The sequence below is a fragment of the Crocodylus porosus genome, unplaced genomic scaffold (genome assembly GCF_001723895.1).
Source record: "Crocodylus porosus isolate Cpor-Errol unplaced genomic scaffold, CroPor_comp1, whole genome shotgun sequence".
In the NCBI taxonomy this organism is placed as follows: domain Eukaryota; kingdom Metazoa; phylum Chordata; order Crocodylia; family Crocodylidae; genus Crocodylus; species Crocodylus porosus.
In genome coordinates, this window is record NW_017728949.1 from 49,347,896 (window position 1) to 49,362,818 (window position 14,923).

The window sequence follows — 14,923 nt, forward strand, 5'->3', positions numbered from 1 at the left end:
TCTTCTGAAGTCCCTTCCAGCTTTACTATCTATGAATCTATGAATAATGCACTACATGCTGTGAAGTGGCTTGCACAGCTAGAGATGCTAGGCACACAGACCTTACACCCATGAATCCAAAGACTGATTGTGTTTAGACTGCGTGTGTGAACTCCTCGTGCTCTGCCTCATCCATGCACTCACCCAGTAGCAGGAATACACTTGGCTTGAAATTACAGTCCAGTACAAAACTGGAAGACGTGAGGAAGGAAAATAAGAATTTAGTTTTATTTATATGAACACTAAGAAACCGCATGCTAAACTTCTCCCAAGGCAACCACACCAAACTTCTGTTTGGCCTATCTTCAAATCACAAAAAATCCTCTTCACACTGTGGTAAGTGGAGCCTATGGCTCTATGGCCTAACTCTAAGATGCACAGAGGTCCCAAAATTGTTCTCCCTCTCTTCCTAACACAGTTGTATTGTGTTTCCTGTGGCTACCAGAGTCCTCTTTATCTTTGGATGCATTTACCTTTCAAATGCAGGAGCTGAGCTGAACCATTTCAATAAATCTCTGGTCTCGCTGTTAGCAAGGCTGAGCCTCACAACCAGTGGTTGTTACTGTCATCTTAAATCTCATCATTCTCCTGGGCTAGGGACAGACAATTACACATAAATCAGTTCAACTGATCAGAAACTGATTTAAACCTGTAACAGAACAGACATTCAGTGCACAGAAACCAGGTTAAAAATGGCTAAAACCGGTTTGAGATAACCTAGTTGAATGTAGTATCAGACTTAACTGATTTGGCTCAAACCAGTTTAGACAATGTCTGTCCCAGACCCCTTGCTGGTTTAAGTTAAATCAGAGACTCCCAGCACCCTGGCATGCTCTCTGGGCTGGGCTCTGCTCCAGAGAGCTGGGCTGGCCTCTCCCCTCTGCTCTCTAGCCAAAACAGGGTGGGGCCAGATGCTGGCCTTCCATGGCCCCCGAGGCAAATTCCTCCCTCCGTCCCCTGTCTCTCTTCCCCTCCTGGCAGACCCTGTGGACTCCAGGTAGGGTTTGCCAGCCCCAGCCACACCTCCATGGCTTTCCTGCAGCCAGGCAGAGACAAAGTTAATTCCTCTGTCTGTCCAGCTTGCAGGCAGCCAGGGAGATTAATTCCACGCAGGTCCCAGAGTAGGGGAGAGAGGCAAGCTAGTTCCCTGTGTGCAAATCCAGGACGTGCACCTGTGAGTCCAGAACTAAGAACTGAAGGACCAGACTGAGAGGTGGGAAGTGTTGGCAAAGACCTGACAATCATCACACATATGTGCTGGAGATGGAGTTAAGGGAAGTTGCAGACCCAGGAATACAGAGAGCTACATTTACATTATAAATCAGAACCTGTAAAACCTAAACAAAGCTTTTCTGAATGCCTGGCTGTAAGGAAATACTCTGTCCTCACAATTAGTGAGGCTTACACAAGGCTTTCTCTTGTCTTCCTGCTTTACATTTTAAGTTAGACTAAGTTGTGTATGTTGTGTTTTACTGGGCTATATCTTAGTTTAAGCAAAGATTTTTAGTAGTTCCCTGTTGTATGCTTTGCAAATTGCTATGTTCAATACATGCTTGCTTCAGAGAAAGGATTTATTCCCATCTCCACTCCTCAGTTTGGCAGCAGCTTCCCTTAGCCCCAAGGCTAGTGGCTGGCATCCTGTGTCCTGCTAGCCCTGACTGGTGCCTGTCCACACCCCCTTCACTCCAGCAGGGAGGGGTGAGAGGCTTGGAGGGAATCTCTCTTCCCTCCCCTTTGGCAGTGGCTGGCAGGCATGCTCTAGCGCCCCTCGGCTTCTGGCTTGAGCCACTACATGCATGTGTCTGCATTTCCTGATTTAACATACAACGTCTGTCCAGTTAGTAATCAGTTTAAACTGTGCAGCATAAACTAACCCGCAAAGAGTGAATCAATTCAGGCTCAGGCTTTTTGAATTTCTGTCCCTAGCCCTGAGCACTATTTCTGAAAGCAGTCTCTTTAAAAACATAGTAAGTAGACGTCAGTAATCACTTCTCATATATTCAGGGTATATGTGGAAAATTGGAGGAAACTTAAAAAAGGGAACAATGGGCAACAGCAGGAGAATCCTCTCTGTCTTGCACTTACACAGAAGAGTTAATTAGAAGTTCAATCCCTGCACTCATCGGAGCATAGATATTGAGTGTAGAGATATGATAGTCCTCAACACCAGCCAGCACCCTTATCAGGTACAGCAAATAGTGCATACTGCTCCCTGCTGAGGAGAAGAGCTGGGTGAATAATGGGTTTTTAAGGTCACTGGCAATTGTGAGAAATCTAAATAAAATTCATTTCAGGTCCAACAAAAGATGTAAGTGTTTTAAAAAATGTCAGCAAGTCAGAAAGCTAAAAAAAGTTTCACCTCTAGGAAAAAGTCCCAATGGATTCATTCATTTTCACTTGAAAAATCAAAATGCTTCATTTCATTCTGAAAATGCCTACATGCAATATTGGCAGGCAAAGTTCTTTGGGTAAATGTGATAGCTTTTATTAGACCAACTAAATAGTTGGAAAAAATTTTCTTTGCAAGCTTTCGGGCAAAAACACCCTTCTTCAAGCATAGGGAGAAACTGCTGATGCTATGTGTTCTCCATGATGGCATAGAAGCCAGTATTGGCAGTTAACCCTTCCCTGCCTGCTCCCCAGGACACACAGTGCAGACAGACACAAGTAAGCGGAAGTGGGAAGAAAATCTTAAGGGGCGGGGGGTGGGGGTAAGAAGGAGGCAGAGAAAACAGAGGGACACGAAGGGGCAGGGGGCAGGAGAAAGCTTGGAATAGGAAGGGGGGATTCTTGCCTTCCAGCCCTCCAGGATGAACATGTGACTGTTCCAAACTCAACCTATCACTAACACTGATCAACATCTGAGCAGCTCATGGTGTAATGTGTAACAAGACCCAAACATAAGATTGCACTGTCCCGTGATCACTTAACTCACATTCTCATATGGTTTGGTTACAAAACATACTGATCCATTTGGCAAATTCTACTCAGTTCCTCTCTCACCCCATTGACATCAAGGAACCAACAAGAGATAAATGACAGAAGAATCTCCTTCACCCTTTTTAATTTTTAATTTTAGGAAATGGCATGCTACTAAATGTCAGAATCACTTCCAGCAATGAACCAGTAACTTTATTAATATTACTTTTTAAGAATTTATTGGAGAGCAGCTAACACTATTCCATATTTAACAAATGGAATTAGAAAGAGGTCCCAGCACAAACAGGGCAATTCGTTTCACCTTAATGCTACGCAAGAGCTCAGAGCAAATATTGAAGGAAGGAATAATCAAGAATGTGGTAACAAACAGAGAATGGTGCAAAATGCAACATGGTTTTATCCATGGAAGTTAGTGTCAGACCAGTCTAATATCCTCTTAAGACAAAATAACTCACTTCTTGGATCAGGGCAATGCACAGGACCTAATTTATCTTGATTTAAGCAAAGCATTTGATTCTGTCCCACATAGGGAATTTTAGCTAGAGTGGAAAAAATGTGAAGTCTTATTATAATTGCACAGTGAGCTGACTATGAGGGAGATGTAGCAGTCTTATACTGAAAGGATAGCTCTTAAAGCAAAGTGGTCATTAGTAGGGTTCATCAGGACCCAGCCTCTTTAATATTTACATTAGCAACTTTGATGAAAGAATTAGATGTGCGCTTTTGAATTTTGCAGCTGAAAAAGTTGGGAAGTATTACCTCTATAGAGTATCAGATTATCCTACAGGAAGCATTAGATCACTTTGTGGCGTCTAGTAAGAGAGTTGAATTAAATGTAAATATATAATGTGTCAAGTTATGATCTTAAGGACTAATAACCAAAAACTTTTTCTATAACCTGAAAAAATCCTCAGTCACCACAGAGTGGAGGTAACAAAAGAAGGACCTCAGCATATTGGTTAATCATAGGACCCTCATCAACCACTACTTCGATGTAGCTGTGCAAAAAATCCTAATGCAATTGTCTGATACATTAGGCAGAAAGTTTTTAGTTGAGTTAGGGCAGTTTTCACAGAGAGAGAGTTGTTCTAATAAAAGATACCATTTTAGATTAGACCAACTATCACTTTAAAAGATTAGACCAACTAAAAAGATACCACATTTACCCAAAGAGCCTTGTCTGCCTAATTCCTTAGACCAACACAGCCACAACCAACACTCCTAAAACATAGAATAGGTATTAGCACATATGGTATGTGTTTTCAACTATTTGATATCCCCAGGATAGAACTGAAAGGAAACTAGAGCTCTGTATAAGCTGCTTGCATTTATAGGAGGCGTCAGGAAATCCAATACATCAGCGTTTCTGTTGATCTCCTGTTGGGACGAGAGAAATATTTTTCTTTCTACTGAACTTCATTATCCCACTTGAGGGGAAGAGAGAGTTTAGAAGAGCGGGAGGTTATGTTCCTTTGAATCATGGGACATTAGTTATGGCTAGAGTTTGGAGATTAGCTGGTATGTTCTGGGGTAGGCTCCAATGGTTCTAAAAATGTCTCATGTGCCTGGCTGGTTGGTTTTTCTCCTTTTCTCAGGGTCAAGCAAATCATCAGAAGGAATTTGCCCTCAAAACAAATGTTGGGAACAACACTTTTTTCCCCTTACTTTGTAGGTTAGGTATGGTCTGCTGGCTAGAATCATCTCAGCATATTTTGCCTAACAAATTGCTCACTATTCTAATAGCCCTTGGCGGGGATCCTTGCCTCTCTAGTTGTCTTCCTATGGCACCTTGTGGGATTTTTATTAGGTGCTTTGGGGCCATGATTTAAGAGAGTAGCCCAAGTGGATGCTTTTGTTAAAACCCTTTGAACAAGGCCCAGGAGGTGCACTCCAGCCCTATGTTCTTGTAAGGAACAAAAAGCAGCCTTTAAATTCTGTTTCCTTCTCTCTCTTGTGGTTTCACTTGTTGATTACTTGCCAGGAACCTGCCACAGTGCCCATTCTTGTTTGGGTTTCTGCTATAGATGTAAAGAAATAGCACATCTATCCTGGCAAAAGCACAGATCTCATGACTTGAATCAATTACCCTCAGTCTACAGCAACATGCATGTATACAAGGAGATGCTAACAGAATCACAAATAAGGGGTTGCAGAGAATTCAACATAAAATATAGCTTCAAAGTGGGAATAAAACAGTTTTTAGTGATGCTAGTGTTTTCTCTTAGGTGTTTTATTTAGTCTGTTTTTAAACACCTCTAGAGTTGTTGCCTGAGCAACATCGCTTGGCAGATTATTCCACTGTCTAATTGTTCTAAATGCTTTTGCTTATGTCTCAACTAAATTTTCCTGGTTTCAGTTTTAGGTTATTAATCTTTGTTTGATAGACCTTATTCGCTTTGAATAATTTTCCTCCCACCCCTGTTATTACCCCTTGAGGGTAGTTCAGATCCCTCTTAAATAAATGTAAGTGCTGAGGGCATGCTTAGCATTTTGTAGTTAAAGTCCATTGCTGTACAAGGTATCTATTTTAAGCCCAATTACATTTATTTAAATGCAACATCCAGCACTTACAAGCAGGCTAATGGACATAATTTAATGCAAGTTTGACCTGCATTTCTACAAAACTTAAGTGCAGCTAAAACTTGTATCTAGTTGTTATTTTTTCCAGTCATCTGTCTTTCTTGTTTTCATTCAGAAGTAGTTGTTCTGAAAGCAATCTTGAGAAAGGTAGTATTCAGATGGGATTTTTCACTTAAAAGAGGATGAGCTTCAGATACGGATTGACACCTTTGGATATTTATTGACATTATACCCAAGATCCTTTGTGGTTCAGAAGTCAGTAGTCATACTTTTCACTGCTTTCTGTTGAAGTGTTATGGAGTTCAAATTGTGGCTATCAGATTTGATACCCAACAGCAACAAAGCTTAAGAACTCCTAACCATGAAGCAAGCTCTTTTAAAAAGAGTGAACTCAAAGCCTGTAAATTTAACTACAGGGATTAAAATTAGCAGAAAAGACCACTGACATTTCAGTACAGATACTGAGTTCCTTAGTCAGTCTTTACGCAGAGTGCAAATTTTGCACTGAAGTCTGTTGAAAACCAGAGTCCCTGGTTTTTTTTCCCACAGGATATGTGCACAATGCATTTCTTCTTCCTGCATGGAAGAAAGAATGACCTCCAAAAACTGCCTTCCCCTTTTGCCTGGTTTAGATGCCTAATAACTGGATGCAATGATGGTTCTGTATAAGAGCTAGTTCTGTATAGGAGCTAGAAAAGGACCAGTGCCTGGGTCGCAGGTAGCATTTTTGGCAGCATACCAGGATTTTCACATCAGTCCCAATGCTATCTCTCTAGGATGTTTCCTGCTTCCACACATAAGCAGTCTTCCCTGATGATGGTTCTCTACAGGGTGTGCTGATCTAGCTTTAGAAAGGATTTCAGAAATTGACTCATATCTTCCTGGCTCATGTCAAACTCAGATAACACAGAGACTACACACTGAAATATATAAATATTGTTAGCTTTCAAGAGAGCTTTTTATCTGAAGGCTGAAAGGAGACTGACACAGAGCAGGTGAGATTTTCAAGGAAGGCCAGAGGTTGAACTGCTTGCAAGTCCTGTCTTCTGTCCATCGCTACTCTGTTAGTGAGCCAGAAATGAGACACCTTTTCACAGTTTAATGAAAATTGAACCATATGAGCAAGGAATCCTAAAATATCAATTGTTTTTATTTGATGTGTTTTTAATTTGGGAGGAGGAGGTTGGTTGGAGGGGGTTGTTTCTTTTTCTTCTAAATGTCTAGCAATGAAATGATGGATTCCTTAAACTGCCTGTAGGCAAACTATGTAGAAAATATTAAGAATAACATTTTTTTTCTCTTAGAATTCCTGTCAGGATGAACACTTTGTTTCCATTTAGTTCTTTGAAATGATGGCCTATTAAAAGTTTCCCTCAGCCCCTCCACAGGCAGATTCTTATTTTTTTGAGGAATCCCGAGAGACTATTTCAGGAAAGACTGAGTGGGAGCCTACAGAGGAATAAAAGATTTTTTTAAAAACAATTTATCGTGACATCATAACTATGAGGCAGAAGTACTCAATGCTTTTTTTCACCCCAGTCTTCAAAGGCAAAGTTAGATCCCAGCATACTGCACCTGGCAGCACAGTTTAGGGAGGAAGTGAGCAGCTAATGGTGACAAAAGAACAGGTTAGGAACTATTTAGAAAAACTAGATGTGCAGAAGTCCATGGGGCCAGATGAAATGCACCTGAGGGTGCTGAGGGAGTTGGCTGATGTGAATGCAGAGCTGCTGGCCATTATCTTTGAAAACATGGCAATTGGGAAAGGTCACAGGTGATTGGAAAAGGGCAAATATAGTACCCATCTTTAAGGGAAAAAGGATCCAGGGAACTACAAACTGTCAACCTCACCTCAGACTTTGGAAAAATCATGGAAGCAGGTCCTCACAGAATACGTTTCTAAGCACTTCGAAGAAGAAACGGTGATTAGGAACAGCATGGATTTGCAAAGGGCAAGTTATGCCTGACCAACTACAATAGAAAATTAGCTGGATCATTGGGCTCAATGGGTATTAATCAATGGCTTGAGGTCTAGTTGGCAGCCAGTATCAAGTGGAGTGCCCCAGGAGTCAGTCCTGGAGCCGGTTTTATTCAATATCTTCATCAATGACCTGGAAGATGGGATGGAGTGCACGTTTGGCAAGTTTGCAGATGACACTAAGCTGGGGGGACTAGTAGATAAAATAGAGGGTAGGCCTAGGATTCAGAGAGACCTTGACAAATTGGAGGATTGGACCCCAAAAAAATCTCATGAGGTTCACCAAAGACAAATGCAAAGTCCTGCACTTAGGACAGAACAATCCCATGCACTGGTACCGGCTAGACTGTGTCTAGTTTGGAGACACAAGAAAGGATGTAGACTACAGAAAGGATGTAGACAAGCATGAGAGTGTCCAGCAGAGGGCAACAAAAATGGTCTGGGAGCTGGGGCATGTGACTTATGAAGAGATGCCAAGGGAACTGGGCTTATTTAGTCTAAAGAAGAGAAGACTGAATTGGGATTTAATAGCAGCCTTCAACTACCTGAAGGGTAGTTATAAAGAGGATGGAGCTAAACCATTTTCAGTGATGGCAGATGACAGAGCAAGGAGCAACAGGCTCACGTTGCAACAAGAGAAGTTTAAGTTAGATATTAGGAGAAACTTTCACTAGGAAAGTGATAAAGGTAATAAGTTCCCCAGACAGGTGGTAGAATCTCCATCCTAGGAGGTTTTTAAGACCTGGCTACACAAAGCCTTCACTGGGATTACATTTGGGAATGGTCCTGCTTTAAGCAGGGGATTGGATGAGATGACTTCCTCAGGTCCCTTCCAATCCTTATTTCCCCTAATTATATGATTCAGTGAGACAGTGGCTTGTGTATGACAACTACCTTGCTTTCCTCCATTTAAACATGGTCAGCAATTTTTATACTATTTAAATGTGATGCATCTTCAGGGTGAAACCGGGCTATGCCAAGCTACCTGTTGCAATGATCACAAGCTCGCTTCATTGCCTGTAAGTCTAGCACTTATAGAAATGGTATGTGGGTTGTTGCATATACTGTTTTATATTATCATTATTTCATTGACACTAGAGGCAGTAATTTCTAATTTAAACCACTAAATGAGAGGACTATCACTCTGTTGGTCTCAAGAAAGAGACAATAGCAGGGGCAGTAGTCTTCCCTGATTAGTAGTCTTGCATGGAGATAGACTGTCTTGAGCTCCCAGCTAAATCAGGGTAGGGCAGTTCAAATGTGTAGAGACAGATGCAATCTGTGCACAGTTTAACTGAGAGGCTGTCAGCTCAGAGCACTCCAAGAGATACCTGAAAAGGGAGAGGAAGGATCAAGTGGGGCCAGAGGCAAATCTAAGGGGACCCAGTAGTGCGGACACAACCTTCTTTGATTCCCGCTTCTGATGTAGGGAAGAAGATCCCGGATCCATCTGGGCACTGAGGTAGGTGGCAGTTGGAAAGGAGTGGGAGTGGAGATAGATTATTGCTCCATCAATCTGAGAGCTGTAGTGACAGCATTATCTGACACAGACTGGTCTCCCTACACTCCAGCTGCTTCTTCTGTGTCATGGGCATAGTTTGTGGGCTTCAACTGGAGGATGCTACCATTTTTACAGGGGGGGGCAAGTGGGGCATGAGATTTGGAGGGACTCCAAACTGGGAATCTGGGGGGAGACCACTAGGGAAGCAGTTCTGCAAGCAGGGTATGGGGTTATCATCTCCCAGATGCAGCAGCCAGAGCTTGCACCTGCTGCATAGCAGCAGCAGCAGCAGCAGCTGCTGCAGTGTGGGGAGCTCAAGCGTTATCAGGTAACACAGCTGCTGCTGCAGACAGACTTTCAAGACACTGGTGGAGTCCTTGGTCTGATGTGGGAGCCCCAGGTGGGCTGGGCAGGAAGCAGGTGCAGGAATGGCAAACCCACCTGCCACTGCCTCTGTCCCCAGCTGACTCAGGGCTGGAGGGGGAGAAAAGTTGCCCTTGCCCTGTTCCTGCCAGGGGCTGCAGGGAGCGGCTAGACAAGGTTCCAGGCTCAGTTAGGACAGCAAAGGTGCACAAGTACCCTTTTCCTACCCCTGTTCCTGGTCAGCAGAGAGCATGGGTATGGGGGGCTAGCTCAGAAGAAGGAGCAGGAAGGTGTACTATCTGTGCAGGTATCTGTCTTGACTAGGGACACCAGCAGTGGCAGCTGCTGTGGGCAGGTCCCTCTTTCATGTCCCTGCTCCCTTACTAGCCTCCCCTCCCACTGCTAGACCCTTCTGACCAGAGGGCTCCAGTGGGATCTTGCCCCTACTCCCCCCCCTGCCCTGCCATGCCATGATCTGAGGAGTAGCGCTGATGGCATTTGCTGTACCCCTTTTTCCAAATCCTGGATCTGCCCTGCACTTGCCCATCCTCACTTCTGAACCAAGCCAAAGGGCATGCTATATTACCAGGGTCCCCTTGTGTCATGGAGTTCCTGGAGAGTATGGTATCTACAGCTCCTTTCTGCCTCCTGCTCCTATTTATATATATATGACCCAGTTAACTTTTATGTATGTACCTTTGAAAATAAAATATCTTTCAAGAAGGCAGGGTAGAGATGCACCTTATTGACTAACTAAATCAGGGATGCATAAGTTTTTCTGAGCCTGAACTTCATCACATGCTGATGAAAAATACTTTTGAAGAGTAATATTTAATCTCCCAGAAGCATTCCGGACCTCAAATACCAATAAAAAACATATATTAAATGTATCATTTTCTTATAGTGTTAAGGCTCTATTTTGCATATTGCAGATAGAATTATAAGTAGGGTTCTACCAAACTTGAGGCAGCTGCTGGCAGATCCTGAGGCTGGCAGCCATTTTCACAGGCTCAGCACAGCACTCCCCCCTCCCTCCCCCCCCCCCAGATGATTGGTCAAGCAGCCCTGCCCCTCACTGCTGATTGGCTGCATGGGCTGTCCATCATGCTGCCCTACCCCTCACTACCAATTGGTGGAGGGCCAAGACCATATGACAGACAGACCAGGGGCTGGCTACAGTAGCCATCTTGCTGTGCCTGCAGCTTCCCTCCTGGCAGACTGCATGGCTGGGCCTCAGCGGTTAAGAGGACTGCTGGCTCCCTAGGGCAGCATTTTATTTTTGTGTTGTTTTTTTTTCAGGGACCTAGCCAAAAGCATGGAGCCCATACTTTTTGCAGAGCCTGTGCTTTTTTGCAGAGCCTGCCCAAAATCAGTTTTCACAAAAATCACAAAATCACTATTTCAGTAGGTCCCTAATTATAACTACAATCATTATTTTTCCTTCTGACAGTGGAGTTCAGTGAGCACATGAAATGTACTATGGCTTTTCCCTGTGCATTTTTTTCTTCTTGCCAGTTGCAGTCTATTTGAGTTGATGACTGACAAGATGATTTTTTAAAATGTTCTTTCCCAGAGAGAAAAATTGGCCTGCACAGGTAATATGGAGTAACCTTGAATTAAACAGTTGACTCTACTGTGGATCAATGACTACGAAAACAACACACACAAGTGTGAAAACTCTCATTTATAATAGAATCCATTTACCAGTTTGGGTTTTGTTGTCCTGAAGCAAGGGTCAGGGAAATCTGTTTGTAATGCCATCAAACTAAACACTAAATATGAAAAAAAGGAATTCCAATTTTTTTTAAAAATCCGTCAAATCTGTCTTGTCTGTGTTTGAAAATACAATAATAATTAAGAACAAAGTTCTCATCTCATTCCAGCCCAACAAAATGAAAATTCTGGACAGACTCACGTGCTTTGAGCTCTTGATGCAGGCAGTTAAGGCTTTGCATGCTATACATGACATTTTTCTTCATTTTCTCTACCTCTTGCACATATGGTTAAAGGTGACTTCAGTTTCATAGTAGGATTTTAATCCCTCATTCTGTTCCCCAGAAATCCTTGAAAGCAACAACTTTTCCATTGCATCAACAGAACTAACAGAGCACCCTGCTCCTTCTGTCTGACTTCAGACTAATAACACCAACTACCTCTGTCTACTTAGGAGTTAGATATTTAATTATATTAATATTCAAGCTGTTGCCCATGGGTTTTTCATTTAACACCCATTTGGATGTTGCCATTTTCCCCAGATATCAGTGTCTCTCTTGACCAGTGGTTATTGCTCTTTCAAATAACAGATTTACAGGACTGTGCAGATTGGTTTCCTAATCAGTAATGTAAAGTCTGTAAGTAAGTAAGTGTATCACTCTTGGACCCTAGGTATTCAAACGGTATTCAGGCAATCTGTTATTAGAAGAATTGCCACCCAACGTCTATACCTAGTTTCTAAGGAACACCGCCCCCCGAGAATCAACTTGAATCAGAGTTGAAGACAGGTAAATTCGTTTGTTTCTTGCTTTGTGTTGTCTCCAAGGACCACTACCTCTCTAGAGAACCACACAGAATCCAAAGCCAGCATCACCATAGCCTCTTTTCCAGGCTAGGGACAGAAGTTAGAAATAAACTAGCTTAAGTGATAAGAAATGAGTTTAAACCTGTAACAGAACAGAAGTTCAGTCCACATAAACCAGTTTCAAATAGGCTAAAACTGGTTTAGGTGGTTGAATGTTAACTGGTTTAAACCTGGTTGAATGTAGTATTCGGATCAAACCAGTTTATAAAATTTTGTCCAAGACCTAGGGTGGCCATCATAGAGGACAGTCTAGTTGTCCTCTGTCCTCTATTGATATGAAACCAGACACCTTTATGTCCTCTATTTTTCTCTTGAAGAGAAAAATAGAGGACATAAAGGCATTGGGTTTCGTATCAATAGAGGACAGAGTAGTGGAAAACCAGAATGTCCTCTGTGATGGCCACCCTACCCAGATTGCCTCCTGCTTCAAGTTAAATCACAGTCCCCTCAGCATCCTAGCATGCTTTTCAGCCCTGGGCTGACTGTGCTATCTGCTTCAGAGGGCAGGGCTGGCCCCGCGCCCCTGCTCCCTAGCTGGAGCAGTGAGAGCTGGCTGACAAGAGGGTGCTGGGGGGGGGAGGAGTTAGGGGGCAAGCCCGGGTGGGGATGCAGTACAGTCTACATTGGGGGAGGAGGGACAGGGACAACTAACTGCCTCCCTACTTAAGAATTAGACTGACCCCCCAGACAAACCCTGGCTGGGTTTTGGGGTCAGGGATGGGATGGGAGTTAAACACCCCTTACCCCGCTCAAACTTACTGCTGGCTGCAACTATGGACTGCAATCCCAGAGGCATCTGGAAGCAGGAAGAGGAAGTGATGAGCAACCCTGCAGAGTCGTGCTGCTATAATTGTGGATTACAAATCCCAGAGACCTCAGGAACAGCAGGAAGAGGAAGTGAACACAACCAGAGAGCCATGCTCTAGTGCACCCTGGCTTCTGGCCTGAGCCAGTGCAGGCATGTGGTTGCATTTCCTGTACCAAAGATAAACGTCTGTTCACTTCTGTTTCAGTGTCATCTGTATGGTTAGACTAACCTGCAAAGACTGAATCAATTCAGCCTCAGGCTTTTTGACTGACTGTACCTAGCCCCAAAAACTGAAAGCTTACTTGCACATTAGGAAAAAGAACATGAAAATCTTTATATAAGAATTCAGCAGATGTCACCTGGTAATGTCAGCCATAACAATGGTTCATATTTGAAAGTTACCTTGTAGCAGCTGAATAATTTTTTAGAAATGAAAATATCTGCAGAAGTTCCATGAGTGTGTAACTCACAGAAAGCACCCTGCACTGGGATGTACTACATTACAATCTCTTCTATGTTCAGTAAAGTAATTATTTAACGCATTTCATTATCCGTAAAACCTTTATGAGAACCTTGGCTGGAGAGACCTACAATTATTCTGTTCTGCGTTTAAAAATAAAATAAAATTTCCTCAAATCAACTGTCAGACATTGCTTCCAGCTGGAGCATTCATGATGTGATAAAATTAGAATGCTAAAAAGAAAACACATTCAACACAAATGGGCTTGATTTAAAAGTCAGACTTCTCGTTTCATCATTGCTGATGATTCTAACTGAGGTTCTGATGTGCTATACCTACATGCAACACAGCTCTCTGTCACAGTAGAACTCTGTGCCAAAATGGAAGCCATTTATATCCTTTTATATTGGAGCAGGACAGGCCCAGGGACCCAAGTCTGATGATGGATCATCCTGCTGTTTTCCTAAAGATTATTCAGAATTCACTAGACTCAAAATATGGGTTAATTAGAGGCAGGTCCTGTCAGACCAACCTGGTGGCCTTCGATGACCAGGTCACCAAATCCTTAGATGCAGGGTTAGCAGTGGGCATAGTCTTTCTGGACTTCAGGAATGCCTTCAACACTGCCTCTCACCCAATTCTCATTAAAAAACTTGGGGACTGTGGTGTCTACACCTAAACAGTCAAATGGGTTGCTAAATGGCTGGAGGGCTGCACCCAGAGAGTGGTGGTGGACGGGTCTTGTTCAGCCTGGAGGGATGTGGGCAGTGGGGTTCTGCAGGGCTCAGTCCTCAGGCCTGCACTGTTCAACATCTTCATCAGTGACTTGGACGAGGAGGTAGAAAGCACCCTATTCAAGTTTGCTGATGACACTAAGATGTGGGGGGATGTGGGCATGCTAGAAGGGAGGAATAGGCTGCAATTGGACCTAAACAGGTTACAGGGTTGGGTGGATGAGAACAGGATGGGTTTCAACACTGACAAGTGCAAGGTGATGCACCGGGGAGGAAGAACCAGCAGCATACCTACACGCTGGGGAACTCCCTTCTTGTCAGTGCAGAGGCAGAAAAGGATCTTGGGAGTCATCATTGATGCCAAGATGAACATGGGCCAGCAGTGTGGGGATGCAGTCTGGAAGGTCAACCATACCTTGTCATGCATCCACAGATGCATCTCAGGCAGGTCCAAGGAGGTGATATTCCCCCTGTATGCAACACTGGTCCGGCTTCAGCTGTAGTACTGCATCCAGTTCTGGGCGCCACACTTCAAGAGGGATGTGGACAGGATGGAGAGGGTCCAGAGGAGGGCCACTTGCATGATCAGGGGACAGCAGGGCAGGCCATATGAGGAGAAGCTAAGGGACCTGAACCTATTCACCCTCCAGAAGAGAAGGCTGAGGGGAGATCTAGTGGCCTGTTACAAACTAGTCAGAGGGGACCAGCAGGCATCGGGTGAGTTCCTGTTTCCCCAAGCACTACCAGGAGTGACTAGAAATAATGGTCACAAGCTGGCAGAGGGTAGATTCAGACTAGACATCATGAGGCGCTACTTTACTGTCAGGGCAGCTAGGATCTGGAACCAACTTCCAAGCGAAGTGGTGCTGGCTCCTACCTTGGGGGTCTTTAAGACAAAGCTAGACGAACACCTTGCTGGGGTTATTTGACCCCAGTACTTTT

General features: G+C 43.6%; 1 protein-coding gene across 1 annotated transcript in view; it reads left to right on the forward strand.

Annotated features, from left to right (window-relative positions):
- Positions 1 to 14,923, forward strand: part of KCNH7 (potassium voltage-gated channel subfamily H member 7) — a 384,158-nt gene that overhangs the window by 113,580 nt on the left and 255,655 nt on the right. The window lies entirely within an intron of this gene.